An 18,205-nucleotide genomic window follows, 5' to 3' on the forward strand; every position below is an offset into this window, starting at 1 on the left:
AACAAGCTGCACTTCCTCTTTGGCAGCTCACTGTGGGCTGGTAGCACATGATCACAATTCAGAATGATTCATTAGGACTGCCTTTGTCAGCAATTGGCAGGGAACAGCTCAGAAAGCTGCCCTTCGCTGATGTTTGTGCACGAATCTTTACCATCCACAAGAAACAAAGAAATCCACCAGCCCCTAAACGGTTTACTGCTGTTTTTTTTCCTAAGGAAAATTATCTGGATTTTAAATCAGTTAAGGAATGTTCTATTTTCTACAAGAAGCAAGTACCTGACATTCTCCCAGTGGCAGCCACATCGCATCTTTGAAGGATTTTTTTTGTCTTGTTTCCCATTTAGCAAGTACTTTATTTAGCTGCATTTTGTTAGGAATAATTTTAAGCACCTTAAAGTTCTCAAGAAATTCAAACCACTGTAATAAGCCGTAACAGTTCAGCTCTGCACTGCAGAAACTTTTGTGTTTATAAGGAAATACACAATTTGCACAGCAAATCTAACACATTCAGTATCTTCTTTTTCTTCTAATATAAGACATTTCATTAGAATGGGAGAAAAGGCACATCAAGGCTTCCAAACATAGCATATACAGGAACAAATAAAACCCCCTAAATACCCAAATTCACCAAAGCATACATGCAGCTACAGGTTCTTTTCTTCTTGGTTGTTGTCTATTTGTGCCATCACTGTAGCAACAGCTGACCAGACACGCCTTCTCACAAGTGTGCAGATGTGCCCTTGGGATTAAATCTATAAATTAATAGGTACTATGGCAGACTGCTGGGTTTGACTCATGGGGGTGAGAAGTGAGAACTGAAACTCAGTGGTTTAGACATTTGTAGCGTGGTGGAAATGCTTCATATATCTTTAGGTCATGTATAGCGTCATATACCATCAAATAACATGGTTTGTAAAAGATACCTTGATTATGGCTGGAGCACTGCCATGTTTTGTTCTATCGTTTATAGTAAGCTGATTATGGAATAATCCCCAGGGAGGACCCCACATGTCTGGTGAGGCATGAAAAAAGATTCCTTTAGTGAAAGAGTCCATGTAAGTGAACTAACACAGTGTTCAGGGTACGCAGATACTGACACAGAGTACGAACTAAAATAATGATTTCCATTATTAATGCCTCAGCCCAAGAGGAGTTCAGAGCTATTATTTTGTTGAAAAAGAAAATTATTATAATTGTGCCTATTAATATAAATACAGCATAAGTCTGGATAGTTCCTTAAAAAGATCTCTTAAGTGAAGCCAATCCTGCCCTAAAAATACCCACTGAACACTTAAAGCTATGTTCCAAAATCCATGTTCAGGTATTGAAACATAAGCAGTGTGATTTTAAAGGTGCTCAGCAAACTCAGCTCCCACTGACTGGAAAGGGATCTGTGGGATCTCAGGGCTCTTCTGTAAATCAGGTCACTTGTATTAAGGTGTCTAGATATGATTTTAAGACCCTTACCAGGAGCAGTCAGCTTTGCAAATCCTGGATAAACAGCTTACAGAAGCAGGGTGATACACAGCACCAAGTAGCTGTGTCGATTTGGCTACGTATAGAAATACACAGAATACACAACAAATGATGGGAAAGAAGAGAGAGGATAAGAAATGTTCAAACACTAAAAATCATGTACATGTACGGATCTATGTTATAGCTTGCACAGAAAGACAATTTTATGGCTGCAACATAAATAAACTTGGACTTAGTTTTAAATTAGCACCTGCTCCTAGACCCTGCGTATTTCCTGGAAAAAAGTAAAATTTATGTGATACAGGGTAGAATATGGAAAACTGAGCAGTTACTGAAGCAGTTTGTCAGAGAAGCTGTCTGTACTCAGGCCATCACGTTCATTAGGCAAAGACAGGGAATATAAAGGCCCTGAACAGGAGTTTAGACAATATGTATAACAAACAGAATAGATACAACAAAATATATTTCAATACATACTACAGAAGGCTCCGTCTTCCAGATCAGGAAAATGTCTCCCCTAGATTGATACATACTTCCTTCTAGCAGTCAGGGAAAACCTCTTCCTAGCCTTTCCCAGTTCCACTAATACGCCTGCCTTATACATCCCTCGATCTCCACAACCCCAGTGCACACATGCACTATCTAGAGGCCAGAGTACAGTGATAATAAATTCAGTGGGTTGCACACCACCTCTCTGCTCTCAGCACAAACTTTCTGATTATGCGTGGCTAACATTAACCCACAGTGGCCATAAGCACTCTATTGCTTTTTATCAGTGACCTATAACTCTTCACAGCTTGTGCTATAAGACTTTAACCCGTTAAATGAGGGTAAAGGCTTCCACGACACGCCATCAGCAAAAACACCAGGATTTTGGCCACTGCCACATACCTGAAGTATACTGTAAAATGTACAGAGAAGCAGGAATCCATTTCTACTCAGAAAACTGCTGGTTTCCCTTACTGCTCCTGTGGATACGATTGCCCACTCACACTTTGTGGGCAGCATGTCGTAAACAGCCAAAAAAAGCTGCTGCTCCCTTGGTCAGGTGTTGCCAAGGGACAGCAAAGAACAGTGGTAGCACAGACTGCATCACAGATGTGTGTCCTTGCCAGTAGGTGAGCAAAGGTTGGTTGGGAAACTCTGCATTGCAGCATTACAAGAAACTTCTTAATAGATCAAACTTCCCGTGCAGCTCTCCAGTGCTTAAGAAGTTCAGCCACTGCTTGGCCTTCAGCACACTGCTGCTGCTGTCTAGGGATGTTGGACAATTCCAGGAGATCTGTTTGTGTTACTGTTTTCTTTCTAAAGGTCATTGTCCAAAGGAATAAACTTGAGTGGAGCTCGAGGGTTCAAATAGTTGCTTAGCTAGGCTGTCCCACTGCTATTTGACTTGAAATGAACTAAAGTAGATAACATAAAGTATCTGGATTCTGCAAGTTGAACTGCTGCCCAGCTCCTGAGCGGAGAGGTCTACAGTTATCATCTTTGATGTCACTTGCAGTTAATGAATTTGCTGGCAAGACTGTTAGCAAATCACTGTGCTAAAGCACCCTGCAGTCTTTTAGAAAGGGTTTTGCAGAAGGGAACACTTCTAGGAAGTGAAGAAAATAAAGTAATTTAAGATTCTGTTAGATACTGAACCATCTTCATATTTGATTTTATACCATGGTAGTCCAAAGAGTTTGTCCTCAGTTACACTGGCAGGTTTTTCATTCGTTTGAGGTTTCATGATTTCTTGGATTGTGTTTCTTACAAATACCTGGCTTTCATGGTTTAAACCTCAAGTACTGAGTAAAGTATCATAGCTGGACCTTAAAGTCTATCCTTCAAAAGTTGCTTCTCCCTAAAGTTACCTGAAAAATTGTGAGAGGCCAGTTCCACTCCACCTGAGACATACCAGGAGAGGCTGCCAGGTAGGCAGGCTGCTTGCCAAACCAAAGAAAAAGAAAATGGTGTTCTGGTTCAACATTTTGTTTTGCTCTGCACTCCATGAAGCCTACAATTACAAAACTCCACAACATCTTGAAGGAAATAATTCTTGCTATTTCTACTCAAAAAAACAAGTGGGACAGAAATCTGCTGTTGAACAAGATCCGCCAACTAGCTGGTGGAGAGTGGGGGTATTAAGACTCTTTGAATTAGACAAAAGGTAGAGATTCTGTGGAATTCATGATGATTTCATTCACCCGAGTTTGTCACAACACTTACACCTCCTCTTTCTTCATTTTGTGACCCGCAGAAATACCAGCTCACGTCCTTGCAGTCCACTCTTTTCAATTTAAGTAATTTTTTGGAAAGGCAAATTCCTCTGAAGCCTTTAGTAATGTTGCTATTAGAAAAGAAAAATTTAACCATACAATGTAAGCACATACCTTCTGCATCTAATACTTAGGCCATTGCAATTTGGTGCATTACATGACAAGATAGCAGGTTTCCTGATGAGACATGGTGGCCAGGATGCTGAAAAGAATGGACATTCCCTTGCAACAAGTTCAGGAATCTTATTTAAGTACAGGGCAGGCACCCAAACTAGTGCCTGCTCAACATGATGGATGAATTAGCCAGTAAATCATGAAACTGTAATTTTTCCTTTGTCTTTGGATTCTGAAAACCTTATAGTTGAAGGTTTTGAATGCTACTGCATTGCAGAGCACGAGTACTTAGCCTTGGAAAATACTGCTGATGGGACACTTCCATCCTGCACTCAGTGTGGGCTCATCTCCAAGTCATGGACTACGTCACCATCTTTGGGATCCAGCATCTCTGTGCCATTCAACGTTTAGCAACTCTGGCAAAAGCCAAACAGCGGGCTGGGAACCAGTTTTCTCAAGGGAAAAAATGTCCTTTCATTGTTGGGCTTTCTCTGTGCCTGGGCATGTTAGATTTCACTATTAATCCTGACACAGACCTCATACTCAAAACATGTCTAAATAAAGCCCTCATAATAAATCAGGATTTATTATTGTAATCTCATTTAGGTCATACAGTGGCGTACAACAGTACGAATGTAAGGCCTTAACCCATAATCCTTAAGGTAGCCAAAGCTTCCATTGGCTTCAAATAAAGTAATGCCTATGAATCAAGGGCAGGAACTCAGCCACAAAAACTAATCAGAGTAATGCAAGTAGCTTTAAAGCAAGAAAACTGTGGTTTCATAATTCCAGCCAATACTTGACCAGAAGAAAATTTTCTAGAAGAATTAAGTATGTTACTCAGTTAATAGAAGATGGAAAGAGACAGATTCTGTGCAACAGAAGCATCAGAACATCAGTGCCTTTGTTTCATTTTGGAGTTTTGCCTCTATTAGGGTGTTTATACATAGATTTCAGGCTCTCCTGCAGACTTCCCCATTGTACAATGCGCAACAGGAGCAGACTCAAGCTTGAAGATGCAGTCTGCATTCCAGACTGGTAAGAAAGTCTTGAACACCCTGAAATTTCTGTCCATGCTGCACGTTCCTTGGGGTTTAAAACAAGACTCAGCAATCTGTAGATCTAAGGTTAAAAAACACTGAAAAGGATTTGTTGCTTTTTACTGTTCAAATGGTTCTTTGCAGCCCTCAGTCTCCCAGATGCCTCCATAACCCAAAAGGATACTTTAAATCCCTGTTAGCTCAAGTAGAATATATTCTCTCTTTTGCTAGCCTTCTCTGCTTCCTTTGACTTAGGGTTTACCCTTTCCTTGCATGCCTCCCCCCCCACGGAAAAACCCATGAAAGAGGAACTAAAGCAGTTAGGTATTTCCCTTACATGGGGATTCCCTTACATGTATCAGTCAGCTGGGTATGAGCTGACTGGAAAAGGAGGTGGACTAGATGTGGACTGACAACAGAGGGAGGTGGATTTGAGTGCTAAAGATCACTTGTCCCATTGTCTGGTGCTTCATATCATCTATGACACATCCTGGCAGGGAACGTGTCTTCTCTTCACAAGAACCTTGACGAGTAAAGAATAAAAGCCCATTTAAATAGGGATGATTTTAGCCACATCCAGTAAAGGGAGTTAATTTATTTTTTTCCCTTGGCTTCTGATACTTAGACAATAGGTAGAATCTCATTCACAGCTATGAAAGCCCCATGTGTTAGAAATCATCTGCTTCAGCCCTGATTATCTGCTTGCTCAAGCAGCTGAGAATTCAGCTGTGGAAACAAAAAGTCCTGAATCCTGCTGAATCCTTCCCAGGTTAACGCCTGGAGAGAGTTTTTAACTCCAGTATCCTAAACCTACTCCAGTTGGTGCTGGCATCCATACTAATTCAGAGGACTTGTGCAATGTGAGGAAGTAGGCTCACAGTCTGAGCAGCTTGATATTTCCTCACTTTCCTAAACTGCATTTGGCAAGGCTGTCCTCTAAATGGTCGCTGCAGAAACTTTTCAGCTGTAGGGTCATCCTTGGAGTAGTGATGAAGACATCTTTGTTGGTGAGGGCCCTACAGAACCCCAGTCTAGCCTTTCTGGGATATAAAAACAGGGTGGAAAGGGGCAGCCAGTGTGGTTGGAAGCAAAGGATTGTGTCTGGGACTACAAGGTGATGTAGCTGTGCAGAGGAACAGCAAATTCCTGAGCTACATGTCAAATCTATGGCTTAGGGATGAATTCCCACAGGATGAGGTTTCTTTGATCATTAGTGAATCTGTACTTAAGACACCTGCAAAGACCTGAGAAACAAACGTAAATCCTGGGCTAAAACCAAACAGTAAACAAACCTTTACAGGAAATTTGCATTCAACATTTAACACACAAGACTCAGCCAACAGCACCCTTCCTTGCCCTTTATGTGTGTATCATTTGTACGTTGTATCCGATGTTCGTACCTGCGTATTTGTGCCGTTACTTTCCTGCTGCTATGACTTCTACAAGCTGTTAGCCTACACCTGAGGGCAAAGAACTCTGGTAGCTCCTCCAGGTTCAAGCAGAGGAACGGGAGAGAGCTGGTGCCTTACCTGGTGGGGCAGAAGGCCACCGACTACAGCCACCGGGCTGGGCTGTGTCCTCACTCCCTCCGAGGTGCCTCTCCGTCAGCAGAAAGGAGGCCAAGGTGGTCTGGGACCCCTTGCCTCCAGCCACTGGCTCTCCATTCCTGTCCACCTACAGCAAGGGGCAGGTAGGGCTCATCATCGCCTCCCCCAGCTGCCCCGCTCTGGAAGCGAACCACCACCCGACACCCCTCTCTCCCCGAGGCGCAGTGCCGGGGCACGAAGGCAGCCCCAGGCCCTGAGGAGGACGAGGAAGGGTGAGAGGGAGCGGTGAGCCAGAGGGAGGCGGGTTCTGCGCGACCCTTCCCCTCAAACAGCGCGGGCCCACACCGGCCCGCTCCCCTCAGGCTGGCCGGGCCGCGCCGTGCCGCGGCTGCCCCCTCCCGGCCCCGTCTCTTCGGCACCACGGCGCCCCCTAGTGGCGCGGCGCCGTGACCGCAGCGCCGGCAGGGACCGGCAGGGACCGGCTGGAACCGGCGGCGGGGGGCGGCGCGGGCCCGCCGGGGGAAGCGGGGCTTGGCTGCGGCCTTGCCGCTCTGCGGACGGAGCCGGTTTGTGTGCTGCAGGCTGGGCACGGCTCTGTGAGAAGAAAATGAGAAATGGGAAAGGTTTTACCAGCTGCTCGTTGATGGGCTTACGTTCTAGGGGTTTTTTTTGGTTGTTTTGTTTGTTTTTTTTTTTAATGATCATCGTAAGCCTCGCAACAACTTCCAGTTAGGAACCGTAGGGCAGAAGCAGAGCAGGGCTGGGTGCAGGCGGCGGCGCGGCAGAGGGTCCACCAGGCCCAGCGGGTCCCCCCGGGCACACGGGGGCTGGTGCTGCGCAGTTACCTCAGCGTGTGGTGCGGCGGCCGCCTCCGAGCCTGGGGGTAGCAGGGACCTAACCCGTGTGCTGCGGGTGGTTTATTTTGTTTTTTGTTAAGGCTGCCGCTCGCGTGTGTACAGCATTCACAGTTCTGTAGGAGCCAGGGAGGCTCGGCAGGCAATTGACTCCTTTCTGCTGATCACCTGAGAAGGACACGCTGAGGAGAAGTTGCAGCTGCTTCCTTTCCCCTCCAGCCTTGTGTGTCCTGAGGGCATCTGCTCTTCTGTAATGCCTGCCTGTGACGATGCCTCTTTTCTTCATAAAACTCCCCTGGAAGAGAAACAGAAGCTGTTATGTAGGTTCGTGTCCTTCAGCCAGCTGCATTGAGCCAGGCGGTTTCCTGTCCTGACCAGCAGCTTTTCCAGATTTACCCCTGTTGCAGAGCAGTAACTGGCATTGTCCCGCTCTTTGTTCTGATTGCTTCTGCAGGATTTTATTTATTTGTGAACTGTGGCTCAGTGACGGAAATCAACTGAGCTTTATCTCCTCCTCCTTAACATCATTAAAATACATTCATGTGAAAAATAATAGTAGCTGGCTTTACAAAATGTTGGGTTTATTGGGGAGAAAGTGCCAAGAATATATTGTATGTTTGTAAATGGAACTGCTTTTGCTTCTAACACAGTAAAAGAAAAGATTATCATTTCATGAGTTTAATAATCGTGCCAACTTTATGTTTGTTTATGCTGTGTCAGAACATTCAATGCATTAGACTTCAAATGGTCCAGCTGAATAAATTGCCCTAGTGGGTGGAGCAGAAGAGAACCGTAAAAGTGTGAAAAAAAGAGAATACTGAAAAAGGAGGAAAGGAGAACAGTTGAAGAAACAGGGCTGGAGATGTTATTACAGGAACTACGTTAAAGAGAAACTGCTTGGAGAAAGTAAGTACTGTACAGATCTCTTAACCTCTGGGGGATTTTTGCAAAATTCTCACGAGCAAGTTGTTTGATGATACCATCATGTGGATAGCAAAAACTTTGCTTTTCTCATTTCTTTTCATAAACCTGTGTCTATGTAAGTTTATTATATTAAATAAGCATGTTACCTGCAATTACAATTCCTTAATATTTGATAATACATTTATAATAAATAATAATAGTGAAAATAAACAGAAATACACTATGCAGCTATATTAATATTATACATTAATATGGTATTCAATATAAATATTATTTAAATTTTAACTAGATAATAAATTATAATGTAGAATTATTAAGCAATATTATATTAACTATTTAAAGATTAGGAAGTGGTGGAACTAAGGGTGTCAGTGCAAGTTCGTTTTGAACCCCTTTGCAGGTGCTTTTTTGTGTTACCTTTAGTGATTGTTTTTCCCCCCAGGATCCTTGCTTCATTCAGAGGACAGAGTGGTAGTGCAACAAGTGTTCTAGGAGGAACCAGAGTTGTTAGGAAGTGATGTGGTTGGTTGTCGGGTGTAAGGTATATGCAAATTGGGGTTTGGTAAAATAAGGGTTTGCATAAGGGCATATCAGATCTTTGTAACAACAGGATGAGGAGAGCTCAGAAGCTTTGCAGAGAGGAGAGGGTAGAAACTGTCCCGTGCTACATGCTGTGAAAGGAAAAGGGATAGAATGATTTAACAGCTGGGATGGAGGGCAGGGAGTAGGTATTTATCCTGGAAATACTTCTGTCACCTCCAGCTGTGCTGGCTGTAGTTTATTTTGGAGCAAAGTCCAGTATAATACAATGGCAGATTTCCAATCCTCTTAAAGAACAGACAACATTGCAGTGAAAAGACTTCAATCGTTTTTGCTATTAAAACGTTCTAAGAGGTGTGTTCCTGTGTGCAGCTGTATTTGCCTCGTCCTAACTATGCCATTGCAGAGAAAGTTTAATCAGAAACTGTTGTCTTTTGTTTTATTTTTCACATTTTGTTGGCCCAGATTTTTTTAAAGAAGTAATGAGTGTCTGAATCTCAGCTAGGCAAAGGTGGTACAGCCACTTGATTAATGAATAGAAAAAAAAATACAGAATTTCAAACTACCTTAATGAAAGAAACTGTGCTGAATTTGAGTCTGATTAATCAGCATGAAACGTTTTGAGATATGTGTAACCTAATTTGTCGGTTTAAATGTGAGAGATGTACTAAAGAGACCTCAGTCGGTGGCATCAATGACAAAGCTAAAATCAAAAGTGATTTTAACTAATTGACAACGCTTGTTGGGATTGTCATGTTTTGGGACTGCTTGTCCCAATTGTTTCTCAGGTTGGTGACATCAGTTGTCCATTACATACGTCATGCTAAGTACTGGGGTTTTTTTGAGAACCGCAACTATAAAATCATAGACTTACAAGGCCTACAACACTAGGCCATTTATTGCATCTTGCTAAAAGTGTGTCCTGTGTTCAAAGACATGGCAAAAGAGTATAAAGTTATATAAAGATATGAAGGAGAAACAGTCCTGGAAATTCTGTCTTCAGAGGTAGGATATACAAGGATATGCAAAGTTACCTGTATCTTCAGACAGCTTTGGTTATAATTTAGTTAGGATCTTATCAAATCTATTCTAATGGCCTACCTATTTTATTGTGTTTATGCCTATCAATAATTTTTAATTAAGAGAAGCAAAATAGTCATGTCAGAGAAAGTTTACAGTAAAAGACAGTGTGATCTGGTAGTCAGAAGTCAGTAGAGAAGGGGCAGTCATTTTCCCCCATAGAGCTCTATAAAAATGAGTTGCACAGGACAAATTCTGTCTTCCAAATGTTTTCATGAGACACACTAAATGTAAATTTTCATTTGTTCAGTTTGCAGGACTTTGGAAAAAGAAAGTGATTTTTATTTAAAAAAAAAGTGAAAACATGAAGCTAGTTATTTGCACAGTATATCTTCTTTATAAAAGCCTTATAGTGATATATCAAAAGTGAATTTAATGTTAGAAAAAAAGAGGTGTATTTTGGAAAAAAAAAATCTTTTCATTAAAAAGTAAAGCAACTACCTCTCCTTCTGTGCTTTCTATTAAAAACACAGTGACTGACAGAGACCGTGGAAAATTCTCACGCTTTTTAATTCACTGTAAAATACAGAGGTTATTAAGGAGAAGATGCAAATGTTTTGGTCACATTTTGTGATAGATACTTGTGTATGCAAAGCAGTTAAAAACCCTGAAAACTCAGCAGTAACAAATTCCATCCTTTCAGGAGGATTCCACTGATATAGACTTCACAGTCTGAGTGTGTTACTTTCGTTATTTATTTTTTGCTTTCATTACCTTCAACCACATTTTTCATAATTTTTCACATTTAAGCAATTTTATGAGGAATTTTTTTTATTCACTTTGATAATACAAAATCTGAGCATTTCTAAATTCTGTAAGGACCTACATGCTGCCAGATTCTTAGAAAGAAGCTTGAGCATCACCAGAATTGGAATAGGTAAATTTCCCAACTTTGCCGCTACTTGTCTTTTTGGGCAGAGACAGATAGTGTTGATTTTATCCCCCAGCTCAGGGCCATATTTCTGTCTCAGAAACTATGATTGCTTTGCTAGTTGAAGTCACTGTATGTATTGATTACACTCAAGTTTGTATAATATACTGGCTGAAGATCTAATCCACTGTGAATTCTTACACATGGTCAGGGTGTCCAGGAATTTGTGGTAAGAATTAATTTACTCACCGCATATATATTCTGTATCTTACCTGCTCACATGATCTTGGAGAGCATATTTCAAATGCAGCCTATCCATTTAAATTCCACATAAATATCCAAATTCAGTGTAGTTACAGTAAGCAAATATTATAGCTATAAATGACCTTTCCCTGTTTCAGTCTAGGTATTTTTGGTTATATAATTGGCAAGAGTAATCAGAATCAAATATACATATCAGCCAGCTCTTGGAATCACTGCTGTTCTGCAGGAGCAGCCACTAAAATGAAAATAAACCGTATTAATCTGCATAAATGCACATATGCTAAAAAGAAAGAAAATATCCCCCCCCCCCCCCCCAATAAATATGTAATCAGATCATGAACTGGTTTAGGTAGACCATTATTTTCAGTATGGACCTTTGTGTTTTTATTATTGGATACCTTGATATGGCTAAAGAGTTTCTATAACTAAACAAAATAAAGATTTTTAGATCAATAATTTACAGGCAATCTTCAAAGGAAAGAACAAGTTAAAATATGCTGAATGTGCTTAGTCACAGAGAGTCACTATTACTACTTCTGGATCAAATGAAAGACATTTTTTGCAAGCTCTCATGCACACAGACACCCTGTCTTCCTCATGCACAGTGGCTTAGATTGTCCTTTTTTTTGTTTGATTTTTGCACATATTGAATGGCCAGAAATCTTGGAGGAAAAAACGTGATGATGTTAATACCCAATTTGACTTTTCATTACAAGCTCCCAAGTAAGGTTGATACTATAACTAAAGCGCTAATTAAGATTAGTCTGTTTGGGAAATACATCTTTTCATACATGGTAACATAGTTTATGAATCTTGTTATTAACACTAAAATTAAGTGCTTTTTCTGTGCATAAGCTTTATAGTCATTGCCCCTGCTTTTAAGATATGTATGTGTGTAGTGACTGGAGGCAGCTGGAGGTCACTTGCAGACCTATTAGTATGTTTAGTAAAAAGGTGTATTTCTCTAAATGTAACAGATCTAGCAGCAGCTCCAATCAGCCCCTTTGCTGCAGGTGTCTTCCTGGCAGGGGCCAGCGGAGGGTGCTGTTGTTGCTTTTCTGTACCGGAGCATGGTGGAAAAAAGCAGAGTAACGTTATACTGGGAGAAGTACAGTGTGCCAGCATGGGGTCCTCCGGTTCCCCTGCCAGCATGGCCTGTGCAAACTCCCGCGGACCACAGCCTCGAAAATCTACGAAATCGTTAACAGTGGTTGACAGCGAGCACCATCTCGTCTGAAAGACAGGGTGTGTTAGCTACAGTGTGACAGGGAGAGGTGGGAGAGCAGGAAGGGAACAGCTTCCTTTGAGGAGTCTGCAGCAGGGTGCTGCAAAAAGCTCTGTCGTAGAAGTCAGTTGTTTGTCTCACTTTCAGTGTGTAAGGCTTGACACATTGGCAGGCAAGAGGTTCTCATCAGTCACTGGACTTAGTCTGTCATGCTAGGTGTTTGAGTTTATCTGAGCTCCGTTTCTATTCTGAAATATCTCTAGAGCTGCGCAGCATAGGTTTACCTCCCTTAGCAGAAGCTTTGGCTGCATAGGTGCATCCTTTTTGGTGAGGTTTTGCTTCCCATGTGATATTGTAGCTTCTTGGTTGTTTTCAAGCAATCCTGATGCCAACTTTGAAAAGTCACCTGTTAGACGTTGCGAGGTACACAGTATTAAAAGTAATCGTATATTGTAGCCCATGCGTGTTGAATAGTGTATGCTTGGATCTTTGCTGGTTGACTTCACAGGTATGGGACCTCTGACAGGGAAAAACCTGCTGGAGCTTTCAGTTTCTGCTTCATTGTATCTGCAGTTTACCAGATATGCTAAAGAAAAAGCCTGCAATCCAAGAAGTCTTTAATACTTACTGAATAGAGTCTGAAGACAGAAATGAACTATTAGACATAGGAAGCAGGAGTCAATCTCAACAAGAAGTAACTTCTAAAAACAGTTTGTGTGCTGCTCTTTTTGGTTGGCACTGACTTTACCCAGTTTTTGCTCTTTGGACCAGAACCAATGCCTTTCTTGTGTCTAGCAAGTCAGGTGTGCCTATTCCTTTCCTTTCTCTAAGCATCCTTCCTTATTACTAAGTGGCAGCATTTCTCCTTTATTCAAACACAGCAGGCACTCATTTAGAGAATTCACTCATCTTAGTTGAGCATTACTGAAGATAAGGGAGATCTTCAGTCAAAGAAGACATCCATTTTTTCTTGCAGGGTGCCAAGACCAGCAGGATCAGCAGACCTTGGGTTTCATTTGGTAAGGCTGGGAGTGTAGGCATGGTTAGGCAGCAGTACACCTCTTACTTCTTTGCGTGCAGGATTGGGTAGCCCAAGTTTTTCTTTTCCGGTTGCCTTTACTATGTGATCACTCCCCTTAAAGTGAATGGGACAACTTGCATGCACAAATGCTGGTAATGTCAGGGCTTATATTTGTACCCTCTGACTTAAAAGACTCAGGTTCTCTTTGTCTTTCCCACCATCCTTCTCTTATCTGACTCCTTTTTGAAATGCAGTTTTTTCCCTCCCTGGTTATTCCTTCTCAATTGAAAAAAGACATCCTCCAAGTAAGGAGTGAGGTTACTGAGGCCAGTGGAAGTCCAGCAGGCTGCTGCTTCTCAGTTCTGGGTCTGGCTCCGCCACAGCCAGGAGCAGCTGAAAGCAGCTGGTTCGCATGCTGAGACAGCAACTGAGTTGTTACTCTGCTGAAGCAACACATGCAACAACTATTTATATCTGGTACCAACAGGCATAAAGCACATTTGGTGAAGATGGGCTCTTCGGAGATGACAAAGGTTGTGTCCTTAGGCAGGGCTGAGCACTATGGGGGGATTTCTGTTTAATTCAGTCTGAAAAGCATGAGAAAACTATAGTACACTGTAGGCAATGTTTAGAAATCATAGAAACTAGAAAAATTATCAGAGTTGGTGGCAGTGAAATAATACGGGTAATGTAAGTTCTTCTGTATGTATAATATATATATGATACTAAATAAAAGCCCCAAGGTTGCAAATGCTCAGGCAGAAGTGTTCCCAAGTTCTGGAGAACACCGAGATGCGTGAAACATGCAGGGCGTGCTGATGAATATGTGGAAATGAGCATAGGCAAAGAAGAAAATTAAGTTAGTCTTGGTTATAGTTTGCCATGTAAAATTGACATAATGGTGTGGAAACTTTAAAGGTAAGGTGTTACTCAGGCAAGAATCATTCCAAACAGAAGTTCCTTTCTAATCCTCCTATCTTTGTACTTTGCTGTCTTTGGATAGAGGGTTATTTGAAAAACACTGCACTGTCAGGGGTGATTTTCTGCTGCTGTTGTGTTAAATCAGTCTGTTTGTTTTACTTTGAAGCATACATCCTGTTTTCAAAGTGATGGCACAATTTATGGAGATCAGAAACAGCTTGCAGATATTTAAGACCAACCTTTTAATTCCTCCACCACACAGAATGGAAATTGTTGCAAAAGTTTTCTGTCTTTCTCTGCTTACTGCATTGTAATTTGTCAGTCATATGCCCCCCAATAAGGCTGAATTTGGCAGCCAGCAATGGAATTCTTTGTTACATGTTCACCTTAAAAACCTGACTCTTAATTTTTCCTTGTGATTTTTTTATTCATTTCTGCCATGTGGTAGCCCATTGAATATCTCAAGTTGGTGAGCTTTCCTGAGGCTTGTGAGCATTAGAAATAACTACACAGCTTCACACTCTGGATACCCACAGAGGCAGTTATTAGTTGAAACTGGCATTTGTCTTGGGAAGAAACATGATCTGCTCCACTTCAGAAGGCTACTTCTGGTTGTCAGGAAATCTCCACTGAGTTTCCTGTGTGTCTTCTGATTTGCCAGGTAGACAAGCTGTATTTCTTTCGTGCCTTCATTTTTCTATTTGTGAAGTGGAATAACAATAAATGTTTTTAAATCACCAGGAAAGGTTTTGAGATTTGTCGAGTAGTAACAGAAAGTGCTGTTGAGACTATTATAGCACGATTGCTGTATGAAAATCTGCTTTGTGCTTTAGCACAGCTGCAGGGAATAAACTGCAGAAAATAATTACATTTTGGATGAGGCAAAGTCCTGTTCTGAGTACTTGAATAACTGAATTGTATTTACTAATATGGAAGAAGCAGAGGGCAGTATATTCCCTTCAGGAAGAACACAATGCTCTCATTTGTTCAAATGTTGTGGCTCATTCTTCAGAAGTTAGATTCACTCCTCAGATGATAAAAACGTAAATATCAGTACCTCCACAAAAATCAATCATTTTGTGGGAACTTAGGTCCAATGTAATACACATTTTCCCCCATTGTTTGTTTTCAATGATTGCAACTCCAAATATTTTCGGACTATATAAGCTGTGTACACATGGTGAATAGGCATCCCTAAATGGCAATTTCATATTGTATTTAATGGCTCTAAAGATGGGTGAGATTGCTGGATCAGATCATTGTTTTAAGGGACAAATGCATTAAATACATAAAATGCGAAAATAAGAATTATTCTATTTCAAGGAAAAAAATAGAGAATTAAGGACCAGATTTAGATGGTCTTATTTTTGGATAATACTTTTCTTTCTTAACTAATTCCTTAAGTTCTGTGGCCTTACTTGTAATGAGAATAACCCATGCTGGCAGAACTGTGCTTTGAAAGAGCTGTGCTGCTGGAAAACATTCAAATGTTTTTCATGCAGGAAGTTTGAAAGAATCATAGAAGATTTGCAATTAAAGGGAAACAGACGTGAGTTTCTCTGAGAAAGAACTCAAGGAATGAGAACTGGTCAATGAGCCATAAAGGGGGTCAGCCCTAAGATCCCAAAAGGTTAATAAAAAGCCTCTTCTGGAAACAGGCAAGGAAGGAAACTAGGATGAACATAACCGGTACAGACTTAAAGGCCCTTGTGAGGAAAAGGTAGGGGAGGAGGATGTTAATGGTGGGTTCAGAGAGCTCGAGGGAGAGAAGCCATGACAAGAAAGATTATTTAGGTGGAAGTCCAATAGTGACTGCAGAGCAGCAACAAATAATTACTTGAAAAGGGTTTTGGTAACCTTTCATTTGCAAGTGTAACTTTTTCAATTGTAACAGTCTTCCTGTCTCCCCTCCTTGAAAAACTTACAAATACACCTTTGGCTGCAGATATACAGGTACATCTGTATTGCTGAATGAGAGAGGGCCGGGGAGATCTCTCAGGCACTGGACCCCTGAATATCCAAACTGCTTAAGTGTTAGCTGATTTCCTGCCTGTTCCAAACAGCTCTTTGCAAGACAAAGCACAGGAGCGGTCTGGGGACAATTTGCTCCAAGGACCACACTCAAAAGGCAGTCAGAGGCCAGGACAAGACTTCATTCTTGGCCCTATCTAATCTTCCAAAGCTAGCCCAAAGGCTTTACAACTTCAAATACCTGCACATACCCTCGTGTCACAGGCAGTGGTACGTGACACGTACCCTTAGTTTTGTGCTGTAACTAAAGCATTGCTGCACTGTGTAATGGTTCACTTTATTTCAGACACTGTGAACTGGGGGGGGGGGGGGGTGAATTTTGTCCTAGGGCTACAGTAACCCAGCAGATGTCACGGACTACATGCTATGTAGCGTGGACACAGCCAGTGAGATCTAGGGGCTAGCAGTTTGGACACAATCCAGTCCTTGCTACTTGGCCTCAGGGATCGCACACTGTCCCGCTCTTGAGTGGGAGTGTAGACTACACACAGAGTTTGTTCTCAACAGCCTCTTGTAGAAAAAAAGAGAGTTCCTGCTTTTCTTGATCCTACCCTGTCACTTCTCCAATGAGTAAGTTATTGCATCAATCCTAATGTTTGCAAATAATGCCTCTTTTTGCCAGGGGCAACGTGATTGTTTCTGTGCAGAGTTGCTTTAGTGCAGATCCTCATGTTTTATTGTTGCTCTATGACAAAACTACAGTGTTACATCCTAGACTAAAACACTAAACTCTGTTTGGGAAGGAATGAGTGGGCCACTGTTTATATTAGTCTGCAGATTCCAAGTGAAGTGAACAGCAATATAAGTCCTTGGGTCAAGAAGAATAAATAGCTGTAATTCATGGAATTACTCTTGGGTTTTTGGATCTGGACTGTTTCAGGGGGAAAGTTCACAGTCTTTACGCAGTTTTTAAAAAAAGAGGAGAGAAAAATCTTCTTTCAGCATTATAGATGCATGATGTGTTACAGCCAACTATATGCATTTGTCCAATATTTTAAACATAATTTATCTCCAAGCACACAAATTAGGCCTTCAGATTAAAAAGGTATAGTAGGTTCTTGAACTTATGCATATCTATGTAAGGAAAAAATCATTATATTTATAGCACCTCATAGCTACAATTTCAACAAGGTACTAGAAATCTTACAAAGAAAAAAAACAAAACAGTGAAAATACTGAATTGTCACCCACCAGTGTTTACTAGCATTTTGTGTGGAATGATCAGTAGAATTGTCACTCCAAAATTTTGCCTGTTGATGATGTTCTTGGAATGTAAAGTTATGATTCGGCCATCCTCAGGCAAGCTTTTGAGAAGAAACATTTTAGCTTTTGAGCACACACTTACATCCACCCCACTTAGCAAGTTATCTTAAGCTCACACATAAATTTCAGTAACTTGGAGGAAACTTCGGTGTGTGCTGAGTGGATTCGTCAAGGCAGAAAGGCTCTGGTCTGGTCTAGCTAACTTCAAGCAGTTGACCAGGAGAGGTCAGGAAACACTTACATCTTCTTGTTTCGGATGGAGGAATTTTCTTGCTTAGTAGACATTGTCCAACAAAAAAAATGTTTACAAGCAACCTCAGTAAAGGAAATACTAATACCTAGTGTTCAATCTGGCCGAGCATGGACTTATATAGGGAACTTTGTTCTCCCTCTATGCAGGGCTTTCACAACTATCTCTACATGTAAAGATGAAACAGTCTAATTTTGAGACCATACAGTTAATAAGAATAGATGTTATCTTTACTAAATATTTCTTCCCCTAGCCAGTCAGGTTGTAAGAACCAATAAAAATTATTGGCCTTGGCTGCACCACAGCATCATCTACCCTGAATGAAAATTAGTTTCTCTGGTTTACTCACAGCTACTCAAGGTAATGATATATTCTCCTCGGTGAATTTCACTGGCTTAGGCAATGGATTCCACTTCAGAAAATCAGCTTCAGAAATAAGTCTTTTTCCTTGTGAAAGAGATCATCCAGTCATCATGGGGGAAAATTAGTTAAGTGTCTTCTCTAAATTGTCACGATTATTTAG

At 41.3% G+C, this 18,205-nt stretch overlaps 1 protein-coding gene across 1 annotated transcript in view; it reads right to left on the reverse strand.

The window, feature by feature from the left end:
* The window catches only part of GGPS1 (geranylgeranyl diphosphate synthase 1), a 407,079-nt gene that overhangs the window by 79,625 nt on the left and 309,249 nt on the right, over nt 1–18,205 (reverse strand). The window lies entirely within an intron of this gene.

The sequence above is a fragment of the Accipiter gentilis genome, chromosome 28 (genome assembly GCF_929443795.1).
Source record: "Accipiter gentilis chromosome 28, bAccGen1.1, whole genome shotgun sequence".
Lineage (NCBI taxonomy): Eukaryota > Metazoa > Chordata > Aves > Accipitriformes > Accipitridae > Astur > Astur gentilis.